This window comes from Mus caroli, unplaced genomic scaffold (genome assembly GCF_978045245.1).
Source record: "Mus caroli unplaced genomic scaffold, Mus_caroli_1 scaffold_5, whole genome shotgun sequence".
Lineage (NCBI taxonomy): Eukaryota > Metazoa > Chordata > Mammalia > Rodentia > Muridae > Mus > Mus caroli.
The window spans coordinates 23010333-23024032 of NW_028227260.1; the positions used below are offsets into that span (position 1 = coordinate 23010333).

The window sequence follows — 13700 nt, forward strand, 5'->3', positions numbered from 1 at the left end:
AATATTTAAGGATTTGTTAAAAAATAAGTTTCATAATTTCTATCCATTAAAAACTTAATATTTCCACTTGAGTCACTTAAGTAGCCTAAACTGTTCTCAATTCCTATTTGACCATATGATCAATAAGTTCATGTTCAGGGAACAATGCTCCTTTGTCTACATATTAATTACTATAAATGTTTTCTCTACATGGTTATCTCTGTGAGTTATCAAAGAGTAGATTACTCATTATATGTTTATATGTGGTAGTAAAAATGGCACTACAGAAACGATTCAAATTTGTATTCCTTCTTTGCACTTTGGAGCAATATTAATCTACCCTGCAAACTTTTTCTCAATTGCACAGTGAACTTTTCTTGCCAAATCTTCATACATCGTTTATATATTGGACTTCCAGTGATGAATCAAACTCTAACCCCTCAATGTTAGAACTTGGTATTGTTTCTGTTTCTTGAAATATGTAAAGTGCTTTGTCAGATGTCTTTCAGATACTAAAACCTTAAGCACCACTGAATTAAAGTAAAGCAGAAAGCTTGGAGTTGATAAAGAAATTCTTTTGAATATCCTAAGATAAATATGATTGCTAAATATTCCCCCAAAGCTTTGAATATTGGACTTCAGTTCCCTTCTATCAACAACCAGAAGGTTGCAAAGTTTTGAAATTCAATAAAATCAGTATGGTGTGAATCGCTCCTTTTGAATGCAGGTATAATCTGTCTCCGCAAACCTAAGATCTGATTTTCATCTATCCAAGAAACATCTGATGGTATATGTGGACCACTGTTTTAAATATGTGTGAGGCAAAGCCACTGTTGCAGCCATTAGCTGGTTTATACTGCACTTTTTCTAAAGTTATACAACATGAATACTATAGACTTTTAAAACATTGCCCTTCTATCCTCTGTGTCAATCCAAGCCCTAGTGAGCCTCACACTCCAAGTCAGCTCTTGTTTTGTCTAATAAAATTGCCACAATTGGTACTCTTTTCTAATTGTATATATGGCATCTATTTAGTACTTCTTTACATATTGTCTTTTTTTTTGCCTACCATTATACTTTATGGTAGGGATTTTAGCACAGAGTAAATGGACATCAAATCCTGGCTTGACAGTTCTATGGCTCTATGAACAGGTGGTATATTCTCTGTTATGCTTTCTGATCTGAGGTACAATCAGGCTTCAAAAGGTATTTCTCCATTGATGGTAATAGAAATCTGCATGTTTTCTAAAACAGATCAAGAGACCTGATTGCCACAATTTAAGATCTACCAGAGTAGAGAAAACTGAATGATTACTTTGAAATCATTTTATATAATCACAAATAGTGCAACTTCAAATTCACTAAAAATATTTTTTTTTTTTTTTTTTTTTTTGGTTTTTCGAGACAGGGTTTCTCTGTATAGCCCTGGCTGTCCTGGCACTCACTTTGTAGACCAGGCTGGCCTCGAACTCAGAAATCCGCCTGCCTCTGCCTCCCGAGTGCTGGGATTAAAGGCGTGCGCCACCACGCCCGGCTTCACTAAAAATATTATGAAAGATATTTGAATACTGTTTTCATAGGAAAATAGGAATCAAAAGGGAGCCTTGATAGGAGTCATGAACAAACTACAAATGATCTTTCCTTCTCTTCTTCCCAGTGTCTAAGGTCACCCAACAATTCAGAGGCACTCTGATTAGAATATTCCCCAGTAAAGAAAACTTCCAATGTAGGGGTCAGGAAAGTTCACATGGATAGAAAAATAGCCTGTCTTTGAACAAGTGCCCATGGTTGTCTTTGTCCTTTGAAGCCTTTAGGCACTAACTACCTATGTGTTCCATTAAATCTAAGAATATCTTTAATCAACCAGACAGTTTCTAGTTATGGAATTTAAACTTAGCCTGGAAGTTGGCAACACTGATGTTAATGAATTCAATTCTTCACTGAAAAGTGATTTGGGAATAAAATAATCTAATGATTTATAGTTTTCTCTAGAAAGAAAGGAAGGTTTACTTCTACAGGGCAGCATTATGTATATTTGTTATATCATCATTTTATAATAGTGTCAAGAATTTCATTGTAAAATAATGAAAGCAACTTCTGTTACATGGGCTTTGTATTTCATAGTAAAAATGAACAAGGTAAGTCTAATAGTTAGAAAAAGGTAAAATAAATTGAGGCATTTTGGGGAATTAGAGGAGGAAATGAAAGCAAGCTTGTCTAAACTACACTGAAGTGGCTGACATCCCAATTCATTCTATAGAAAGTGATTTGGATTTTATTGGGTTTTTCATCAAACACACATTGCTCATCAATCTTTTGTGCTTATATAACCTTTGATCACATTTAAATGAGTGTCTCCTCTTTTGCTGAAACACAAAGATTTATCATTTATTTTAATCAGTTCAGAGTAAGTTCTACCCTTGTCTCTGTCTCTATCTCTGACTCTGTCTCTCTCTTTGTTTCTATCTCTCTCTGTCTCTCTGTCTCTCTCTGTCTCTCTCATGTACACACATGAATGCACACACACACACACATGTCTATGTAACTTTTGTTTTAATGATTCAGAAGATAAAACTCAGAGCCATCCACATGCTAAACACTGTGCTTCCAAGAACACACCAACCCCTCCAGTTTCTCAACTGTGTCATTTATTTATTGGCAGCAAAATGTGTAAATATCTGTAACATAGAAGGGAGGTAGTGTATTGTTTCAATCTGATGGCACAATTATATTTGTCATCATGAACACAATATTTAAACTTATTTACTTTTAAGTTCTCATTCGCATAATTGATGCTATAATATGGCTCTGATTATTTTGTAGTTACATTGAAAATCAAATAAGAAAACATATAGGCATACTATAACCAGATGTAAAAGTCATTACTGTGTAAAAATTAGACCTACCTCTAATAATTATTTCTGTAATTATTTTTAAGCAGTTTCACCTTTATATAGCTTTTGTTAAGAAAATAAGTTAGGTAGAAGGTAGGGAAAGTGCAGTGTGGAATATAAGTATAGTCCTTTGACTGACATATAACCCTATAGTAAATTGATTTTAAAAGTACATTAAATAGAAAATATTCAGAAAACGGTCTGGTTATAGTGGTGTACATAGGCAATATCAAAATTCTGTATTTAATGTTAGGAAAACACAAATATGAGGCCAGTTTGATCTGCATTATGATAGGTAAACCTGAAAAATGAAATCTGGACACAAAATAAAACAGTGTGTGTGTGTGTGTGTGTGTGCATTTGTGTGCCTGTATACATAATAACATAAATTTAATATAAAATAAATATTAGGATGAATATCATAAATGCACCTGTTAGGTAATATATAGCAAAATGGAGAAAATATCTCTTTCTTTTTTACTATGCATAACATTGAATTGTCTGTGTTCTGAGGTTGCAATATGAATCACTGAATTGCTCTACAATCTGTTGTAGCAATAATTTTGTGTGAAGATTGCAGTTCTTTTAACTTCTACCGTTTTGACCTCTGTGGGTTTGTAATACAGTTGCAAAATTTAAAAAGGTTTTTAAAACTTTCAGTTTCTCTTCCTAAGATATTATCATGCTATATAAACAAAACATGGCTAGAATGTGTGTGTGTGTGTGTGTGTTATGACAGTGTTTCATGAAGCCTAAGCTATTGAACATCCTATGTAGTCAAAGAGGACCTTGAACATTTGATGCTTTTGCCTCCCCTTCTCAAGTTCTTGGACTACAGACAGAGGTCTTCACACTCAGCCATGGGTATCTGGTTAAAAATTCAATGAAAGAAAAGTAATCAATAATAATTATTCCTTAAATAACATTTATATAGCTTAAGAAAGTTGGTAAGTGACAAACTCAGTTAACAGTAAAGTATAATTGTGGGTTTTGACATCAGAAAACTCCCTTTTGTAAGGTTTGGAGCTATACTACCATTGAATTTAGATCACTAGCCATTATTATGTGAGTTTTGTTCCAACTAGTAAGAATCTCTTAAGTTCACTTCAAGAAACAAAAGAAAAACAAAAGGCATTTCCACTTACTCTTAAAAGATGAATCATTTCAAATGTAGGGCACTGAATGGGAAAATGACAGAAGTGAAGACTGGTTTTTGCTTGTGTAACAATTTCTTTTGTGGTTGAAAAATTGTAGCTATTATTTTCTGAGGCAGAAAAATCTCCTATCTTTGCATTACTATTTGAAGTCAGTTTTCAGAACTAGATAATCTTTGAAGTTTTCCTTAGGATGTAGTATTTGAAGGGATATTAATAACTACCCAGCTCAACTGCCCCCCCCCCCGTTTTTTAACTTCCACTGCTGAGGACTGAAACAAGAACCTTCATCCAGGCTAGGTAAATCCTCTACCTCTGAGCTGCCTAGAATTTATTCTGTGGACAGCAAAGAATACAGAGGCTTATAAAGGACTAAACTTCATGTCACTTAACTCTAATTTTTCAGGTTAACACTTTTCCATAGTGCCTTTATTTTATATATTAACTATTTAGCAAATACATATTGAAGAAAGATATAATGATCTATCCATATAAACATGAATAAAGTATAATCCTTATCTGTGAATATATAAGTTGATTATGTAGATTGTACTCAATGTAATAGAGAAGACAATGCTTATAGGATCTTTAATATCACTGAAAATTAAAGTATTAAGTTAAAAGCAACGAACAAAAACTAAACCACAATATACTAAGTGCCAGGTAATGAGTACAATGTCTATTTTCAGTAAAATTAAAATGGTAAATTTGATACTTTTTATGTGATCAGTGACTTTTTCTATATTGTATATAAAAAAATTTTTAAACATTTGCATTTTAAGCATATTTCTTATTTTATTTTTGTTTATTTTTGCAGGGTAAGATCATTCTATACACTTCTTAACAACTTGTCTTGTGCCACAGGCTAGCCTTTAACCTCTTGCCTTGTGAGCACTCAGATTTCAGGCATGCAAAAGCCAGGCATGGCTTTATAGTCAGAAAAATACCTTTATTCTTCTCTCTTTATGGAAAAAATGTACATTTCTGCATGAACTAAGAATGAGACTTAGTTTGCTGCCATTTCTCAAAGCTCATGATTTTATAACTTACCTGAGACTCTACTTATTCTTGGCATTTCACACCTACTTTGTCAGGTCATTGCTGTTAACCCAGTAAATACTCTGCATTGCTTACGCATTGTGATTAAATTGGAGTATGCATGTGTAGAGCTCAAATGCAGAAAGGAGATATTTTTCTTCAGTGATAGCTAAAGAACTAGCAATAAGAGTCTATAATCACTATGGAAATGAAAAAAAAAGTGATGCATTTGAGGAAAAAGGGTCAGTCTCATTTTCCTCTCATTTATTCTGAGGGGGAAACAAAAGAAAGAGAAATAAATGTTACCCATAGCATAGCTTGAAAAACTATGTTATTTCATGGACTAGCCTTTTCTAAGTACTAGTTTCTTTTGAGAAATTTAATATAAAATGCACATTAGCTTTTATCAATCATCTAAACCAGTATTGGAAATACACTAAGCCCTTAAAATAATAATCAATGAAATTCCAAAATCCTTACTGGTTTCTTATTTCATCTTATAGCTAATGTGGAATATATATACACATATATATATATATATATATGTATGTATATATATATGACAGTACATTTTATAGATTTAATTAAGTAAAATTTTAAAAATTGGGTGAAGTTCAGTAATAGATATATTTTTAAAAATGGATGTATACTGTTGCCCAATAAAAAGAGGAAAATAATCTTCCCATCTAAGGAGTTTACTCTACTGACTATTTAAATAATATTTGGAAGGGCAAGGATCATGGTATAATGATTAATCATTTTACTGCATAATTATATTATATATTGCCATTTCTTTGCCACTTGAAATTGTTTTTAAAAGATTTGTGATGAAAGGATAAGGAAACAAAACTATCAATAAAACTAATCATTTTTCCTCCCTTAAACTGTAGGTTTAAAGTATTGCTAGAAAAGTACCATATCTTTTGTACTTCACACAAGAATAAAAGCATCACATTTCCTCTGAAGCTCTTTAGATCATATGTGAAAATGTGAAGTATGGGCCTACTCAACTTCCAGTAGTCAATGACTAATTCAAAAACAATTGAATTATGTCCCAGCTGGTTATAAATCATAAAGTTATCTTTAAATATGTAAAATGACAAAGCCTAACACATTCATAACTATAACATTATAAGCAATTTAAGAATAGGAACCTTTGATAGGTTATAATTAGATAAGAAAAACAATTAGACTCCCCATCAACCCACATCACAAAAAGAGTATAAATCATTGAGTTATGTGGTTAAATTTTAAATAATACAAAAGTTATAGAATAGAGCTAGAATGTTTACTCCTAGCAAGCAGTCAACTTCGTCCCTCTCTTTAAACACACACACACACACACACACACACACACACACACACACACACACACACGCACACACACACACCATGTGCACATTTCACTGTTAAGTGGCATATAACACTGTGTGTTTTAATACTGAACTTTACCTAATCTAATTAAACTTTGTAAATCTTTAATTATCCTAAACTATCTCCAGGGAGGTAGTTGGGATGAATGCTTCCATTCTTAAAGGTAAAAACATTACATTCCTATGACTGGCAATACAATCAATCAAAATTTGCCAATTGATTACAGATTTTAGGCAAGGGTTTCATTATATGTAATTGCCAGTTGGCAAAAATTTACTGCAGGAGGCAGGGAATGAACCAGACCTGGAAGACCATTTAGGCCTGAGGAATGTTTGGTAGGATGTGCTCCATACCACACTTTTCCAATATTTTCTAATGATTTTCCAATATTTCTTGCAGTATTCTGTTATTAGTCATGAACTCCCATAACTTCAATTTTCCTATTAGAATCTCAAATACCCAGCTTTTAAAAATAATGACCCAAAATGGTTGGTCTTTCTTGAAGTGACAGAGTACAAACCATATATAATAGAACCTACATAGCTGTAGTAGCCCCAGCCCGTTTATGTCTTATCTCTATATATACTATTTCTCTGATCTCATTTCACTTTTTGTATTATAGTTCTGTAACTCCTATGAAGTTTGTTGTGTTCTCCACCTTTTTGAGACTGACTCTTGTTATTTTTGAGACAGTCTTGCTGTATAGACTTCAATTTTAAAATCACCTTACTACTGAATGCTGATGTTAAAACCTTGTGCTTCACACCTATCTTTCACTCAGATGCTTACCTTGCAGTCTGCCAGCACCATTATTTCTAAATTCTTTGATCTGCCTTTTAAAGATTGATAGCTAAATCCAATATTGCATGCCTATTTTATTGCTTTGACAACAGTTAAGGATTAAGAGAGATTGTCAGTAATGATATTGTCATATCCATATCTACATGTTCAGTGCCTAACAGTTATATTTATAAACAATGCCTAAACAGAAACAACAGAGTTTACTGTGTAATAACATGCCCACTAGATTGTGACCTGCCTGCTTTCAGACCTAAGTTTGTTCATTACAGTTTAGCAGATTATTTCACCTGCTTGTATGCCTCAGTTAGCCAATATACAGACCATGGTTAGTACTTCCTCATGGGATAGTTGTGAGGCTTAAATGAGAAAACATAGGCAAACCTCTTCTATATTTGTATTATATATTATGCAGCAACTTACAATGAATAATAGTTACTACTATCATCATTTTTTATTATTTTCTTCAGAGGAAATAACTGATTACTTGTACTTCATGCTTTGATTGTAGGAAGCTGTATGTGAAAAACATTTTATGAGTCTTGATTTCTGAGCTAGTTTTAAAAGACATGGACACAAGCCATTTCAGCAAAGTCATGCTACTAATGTCATTAAAGGAGAAATATATTTTCATGAAAGTGAAATGACATGGGAACCATAGCTACTTAGTCTGATGATATTTTTGTCTGGACATTAGTTGACATGACTTTCTAGTATGTAGTTGTTTCAGTTTTCACAATACATGCACCCTACAGTCTGTCCCTACTGAATAATTCAACTTGCAAGACCCACCCACTCTGCTACATTACCAGTCCACCTGCTCCATCTTCTGCAAAAGGCCAAATGCATTATTCAAATTCTTTCCTCTAAGGCTTGCCTAGCTACCCACCACAAGCATTTACATTGCCTCCTAAGAGACTTCAAATCATTCTCTTTTGCTCACTTTTTCACTATTTGAACCAGAAATGTACTCCTTTTCTTATTCCTCAGAAAATATTAAAAATGTTCCAAGAGGAACTTGATGTTAGGAGATGTATATTTATGAACTCAAAAAGATACACTGTTGTATGAAATTTAAAATACCAGTATGGAGCTGTTGTGAGAGGTAATGCAGTTCTCAAACTTTTCTGATTTCTATGGATACAGTTATGCTTCATTAAATAGGCAAGGACATTATTGACCCCTGAAGTAGATATTTGTGGTTAAAAGAGAACACAAATAAAAGTACAGAAGAATGTTCCTGAAAGTAGGATTTTAAGAGATACAAAGGGCCATGAAGGCAGTTTGGGGTCAAAAGATTTGTCTAGTTCTTCTCAAAATTAGACCATGCAACTGACCATCTATGAATCAGAATATCCTTAATAATGATACTAAACATTGCTAGATGTATAAATGTGATGTAACTTGCAAGTGTCTTTAGGACAGTGTAGATGGTATAGTCTTAACCATAGCTGGAAGGAGGACTCAGTAGAAAAATGAAGATAGGTTCTAAGTAGCAGAACACAAACTTGATATTCCAGCTCTTGTGCATCTTATTTGAAATCCTATTTATATTATTCCAACTGTGAATTAAAATATCTGCTAGTGGCTGGTTAAATAATGAAACACCTTAAATTTGTTGTTGGTTTTAATGCTGAGTGTATAAAGTGGAGATTACTAAGTTGTTCTGCAGCTATGTTCTCAGTATTTAAAGAAATCTTAAAATGTTTGATTGAAGGCAATGATAGATTGAACTGTGGAACATTCATTAAGCTGATGGTTGGTGATTTTCTTCTGAAATTTATCAGTTACAACACATAGAAAAATAGCATAGGCTTTTTATAATCATGACAAATGATAATCTTTTTAACATCATTACAAGGTCAAATGTTTCAAAATGCTCAACTAAGGTTAATTGATTATATGACTATTAAATTATTGTTATTTTATTATAATAATATCTTATTAACCCCAATATGTAAAATATTTATAGTTGGCTCATAGTCACCTAACTAAAGAGCTAACTAAACATTTAATTTCATTAGACAGTAAGCTTTCAAGGATGCTCTGCTAAAATAATCTCAATACAAGTACTATATATCCTTGTTTCAGAAGGATTTCACTGTTATATAAGTGAAGTGGCAAGACACACTTTAATGATACTAACCAAATAGTCTGGAGACTAAGGAGTCATTAGATCCTGGAACTTAATTATTGTTTTGCAGCAGGACTCAGCAAACTGCAACCTTTGGTCTCAAGCTTTGGACAAATTTAAGAGCAGATGAAGATACTTGATGTTGATTGCTGATAATCTCCACCCTAAATTGTGTCTGTTTTTGTGCTTCCTTTACTTGAAAACATACACAGCTCTTATTTGGAGAAAACAAAATGAAGCAGTAAGATGCTGAGGATTCATTTCGGTTTCAGACCATTCTTGAAGTTTGGGTATTTATTAGCCAAATTAAGAAATATTTCTTAATAGTTAATTCCAAGCAATACAGAGAAAACTGAAAAACCGAGAATTTCAAGGCTTATTTTTTTGGAGAGAAAAATCTACTGTCTTCTGTAAGTCACAGTGGGTGCCAGTGCTAATATTTCTTAAATTTTTGGTTGATTCGTAGCACACTGTCACAGGAATCTAGATTAAAATTGGGGGGGAGGGAGGATTTTTGCAATGGTGAAGATTGAACCTAATGCCTTGCACATGCTAGGCAAGGGCACTATTGCAGCCCAGGTCTTTCCATTTTTATTTTAGTTGCTGGAGAACTAGGTATGTTCTTCTCAGGTAGCCTTGTAAGCACAAAGAAGTCCTTTGTGTTTCCTTGCTTTGCTCTCTAAGAGTATCTTTGGAAACGGAGGAGGAAATTGGTTGGTGCCAATAACTAACATTTGACAAGCTATTCCATTCATAATGATGCTGTGAAGATATTATGACATAATGTATATAAGCAATGTTTTTGAACCCTGCTTGGCATCCAGGAGATTCTCAAAAATTTCAGTTATCACTCTCTTCTTTTTCCTGTGAATTCATACTGCACCAAAGCCTGTCCTGTCATTACCTGAAAACATCATCGCTGTTATCCATAACAACTCTACATGGCAGGGGAAAAAAACACCACCATCACCAACAAAAAACAAAATGGCAACAAAGAAAGGGTTAACAGCCCTCCCTCCATTTTGCAGATAGAAAAAGTCCTGTCCTTATTGGCTAAACACCACCAAATCCTACCTTGACATTGCAATCTCAAGCCTTATTCACCTTCTGAGATTCAGGACTTGAGTTGGGCTTGCTTCTGTAGATGATAGGTGCTATTGGGAGAGAAATTATGTGTACATTGCAAATATTTTTTTCACATTCCCAAAGGATCAGAAAAACAAGTTTAGTGAATGAAAAACATAATTAAATATCCTGTGATCTACCTGCTATAAGGCAGGGTTGGGTGTTATACATGACTCCCTGATTCCCCAAATTATATTTCTTTTGAAGGCCAGTGTGTGTGTTTGTGTATGTGTGTGTGTGGTGTGCTTGTGTGTGTGTGCATTGTGTGTGCCTATGTGTGTGTGTGCATTGTGTGTTTCTGTGTGTGTGTGGTGTCTGTGTGTGTGTGGTGTGTGTGCTTGTGTGTGTCTGTGTGTGTGGTGTGTGTGTGCTTGTGTGTGTCTGTGTGTGTGTGGTGTCTGTGTGTGTGTGCTTGTGTGTGTGTGCATTGTGTGTGCCTGTGTGTGTGCATTGTGTATGCATGTGTGTGTGTGTGTGTGTGTGTGTGTGTGTGACAGAGATGCTGAAAAAGAAGTGAAGAAATAATTTTCTGTGGGTCACGTTAATTGCTCTTTCTCATTCTTTTTACATGCATACACAACTCCAGGTGACAATTTATGCGTACTGAATTAATGTTTTGTTTGTCAGAGTGTATGATTTTATATACATATATATGCATATAGGAATTTTATATGTATCTATGAATGCATATTATAAATATAAACTTTTTTAAAATATAAACTTCTTAATGAACACACTTATAAGTCTGCCTTGATCTCACATTTTTTCCCCACTCTTTTATGTGAGGTCAGGATCTGCAACAAACTGGGAGCGCAGAGATTACTCACTGCGCAACATTTTCTCTGCCCCCCCCCATCTCTGCAACATTGTAGTTCAATACCACTCTCCCCTAATGGACATTTTTTCTTGCTTAGACTATCTACAAGGTATATGGTAAGGGGCATATGCATTAAGGGAATCACCTAAGGTTTCCTTGGATGGGCCTTAAACAGGTAAATATTAATGAAGAACCTGTCAAGCACTAGCAGTGATTCTGAACTAAAGTAAATATCCTTTAACTGCTGACTGTCGCCTGCCGTGTTTGTTGGAGGGGTGCCTGTCAATTAAAATAAGAGGTCTCAAGACCACAATGTGAAGTGTCTTAGTCACCTAGTACCATCTAACAGGAAGCAAGACGCAAAGGGCTCGGCGCAGAAAAGAAACAGACACACAGACATGTTTTGCAATGACGAACTTTATGTCGCACCAGGAACCAGCAACCTGTTCATGTTTAGCAATTCCGCGGTATGCTGTAAACACTGCTTGTCAGGTTAAGCTGAGCAAAGGAACGGGATAAAAGGCAGTCTTGGAGACTTTTCTACAGTCCTTTTAAAACTATAAAATTTTCACCAAATGACTTTGGTAAGCTAATAAAAGGGCTTGCTGGATACCCTTATACTATCCTCTTAAACTTACGTGACCATCAGCAACGCTGTTCAAATTCAGCCAGCAGCTGTTAGACCAAGACAGATCCGCAGTGTGTTATCTCCCAGAGTTATGAGTGTGTTCCCTGAGACCCGCCGAAAATGAGGGTCGGTTTCACCGAGAACATAATAGAGATCATTTGCAACCCCCCCCCCAGCCCGGCTCCCACTACTTCAAACCCTGAGCCCCCTCCCACTTGCTCCGAGTCTGATTTCTTAATAAGGTGAACAGTTTGCACCCCCTTACTGGATTTCACCCTCCTCAGCCCAACCCCTCAACCTGAGACCCCCCGCGTTCAGTTTTACTCCTCCTCCTTCCCACCCTTCCCTGTCTCCCTCCCCCTCCCATTACTTCTAGAGACCCCACCCCAGTCTTACTCTCACAGCTTTCCCTGAGAGCGAGGGTCTCTACATCCTTGCCTCCCTCTAGCGCCTACATCTCCAACCTGTCCTCCAACCTCCTCCAGAATCGGGTTGCATTAGAGATAACTGCGTTCTTGTCTCCTTCCAGAGACCCCCACCACCCCACGATTTGAGCGCTCTGAGTCGCTCCCTACCACCTTCCCGAACCAGTGCGGTCCTCCAGGCTGCAACCATCCGGGACCTGTCCATGCTCCCCTACCCCATCCTCCGCCCAAATCATTAAGGTCTCAGCTAGCAATGCCGCCCGGGGGCTCCAACTTACCACTAGCGTCCGGGAGGAAGACCAGGCAGGTCGCCGCGGCGGCAGCTAGACGAGAAACGGACTCGGCTGCAATCGCCCAGCGGAGCCCGCGGCAGTCAGTGCGCTGCTCTGAGCTGCGCGCCGCAACCTCGCTTCTCAGAAGACGGAAAGAAGGATGGAGGGAGCTCGGCGCGAAGGACAGCGCCGGCAAGTCGACCTCCTGTGGGCAACCTGCGCCCCCGGAAAGGTTTGGCTGGAATTGTTTTACTACCCTACTCTAGCATAGTAACTGACACCTCCAGCATCTCCGCGCCAATCGCTTCTTCTTTCTTCTTTGAAGGCCCCTAACTAACTACACTATTCTAAGCGGACGAAGACCACCACCGGAGCACCACGACGATCTCCACGACGCCGACGACAATCGATGTGCAGAACGAAGAAAAGTTCATATGTAATAGGAAGGTAAGGGATAGAGAGGCCAAAGGAGCAACCAAGATTAACAATCTTGCTGCTCCAAGGGCTCAATCATTAAGACTGGTGCACCCAAGGAAGCTTCCTTGGTGAGAACCAGAGCACCTACCCAGAGCTGGTGAGGCTGCACCAGGCTCTTAGGCAAAACCAGGGATGAGGGGAGGAGTCACGAGGAGTGAAGAAGAGCCAATCAGTGCTCAGGGTTACACTGCTCAAGGCCTGTTTGGACCAGAATCTTAGTGCGTCTGGAATCTGCTGGCAGGGGACCCTGAGCTGTGGCGTAGGTGGGGAAGTGATTAATTTGATTCATAAGGCATAGGGACTCGGGGAAACTGAGGTCATCCATGGCACCAGACAAGGGATGGGGAAATTCTCAAGAATTGACCCTCAAAGATTTAAACTTTAAACACATACTGCAGAGACAGACAGACAGACAGACAGAGACAGACACAGAAATAGAGAGACACAGAGGAGAGACAGACAAGTAGAGAGACAGATATACGCAGATAGAGATAGAAATACAGACAGAGATGGGGGGGGGGGCTTTAGTTCCAGAAACAGACTTTCAAAATCTTATAAATTTTACTGGTTCATAAACTCCTTCAG

The 13700-nt window shown here is 36.7% G+C and overlaps 1 protein-coding gene across 2 annotated transcripts in view; it reads right to left on the minus strand.

Annotated features, from left to right (window-relative positions):
• Htr2c (5-hydroxytryptamine receptor 2C) overlaps positions 1-13191 on the minus strand; it is a 254132-nt gene extending 240941 nt beyond the window's left edge. For both annotated transcript variants that reach the window (XM_021153505.2, XM_085837982.1), the window contains exon 1: positions 12645-13191. The gene's annotated coding sequence lies outside the window, so the exon portion shown is untranslated. The remainder of the gene's footprint in view (positions 1-12644) is intronic.
• Positions 13192-13700: the final 509 nt, after the last annotated feature.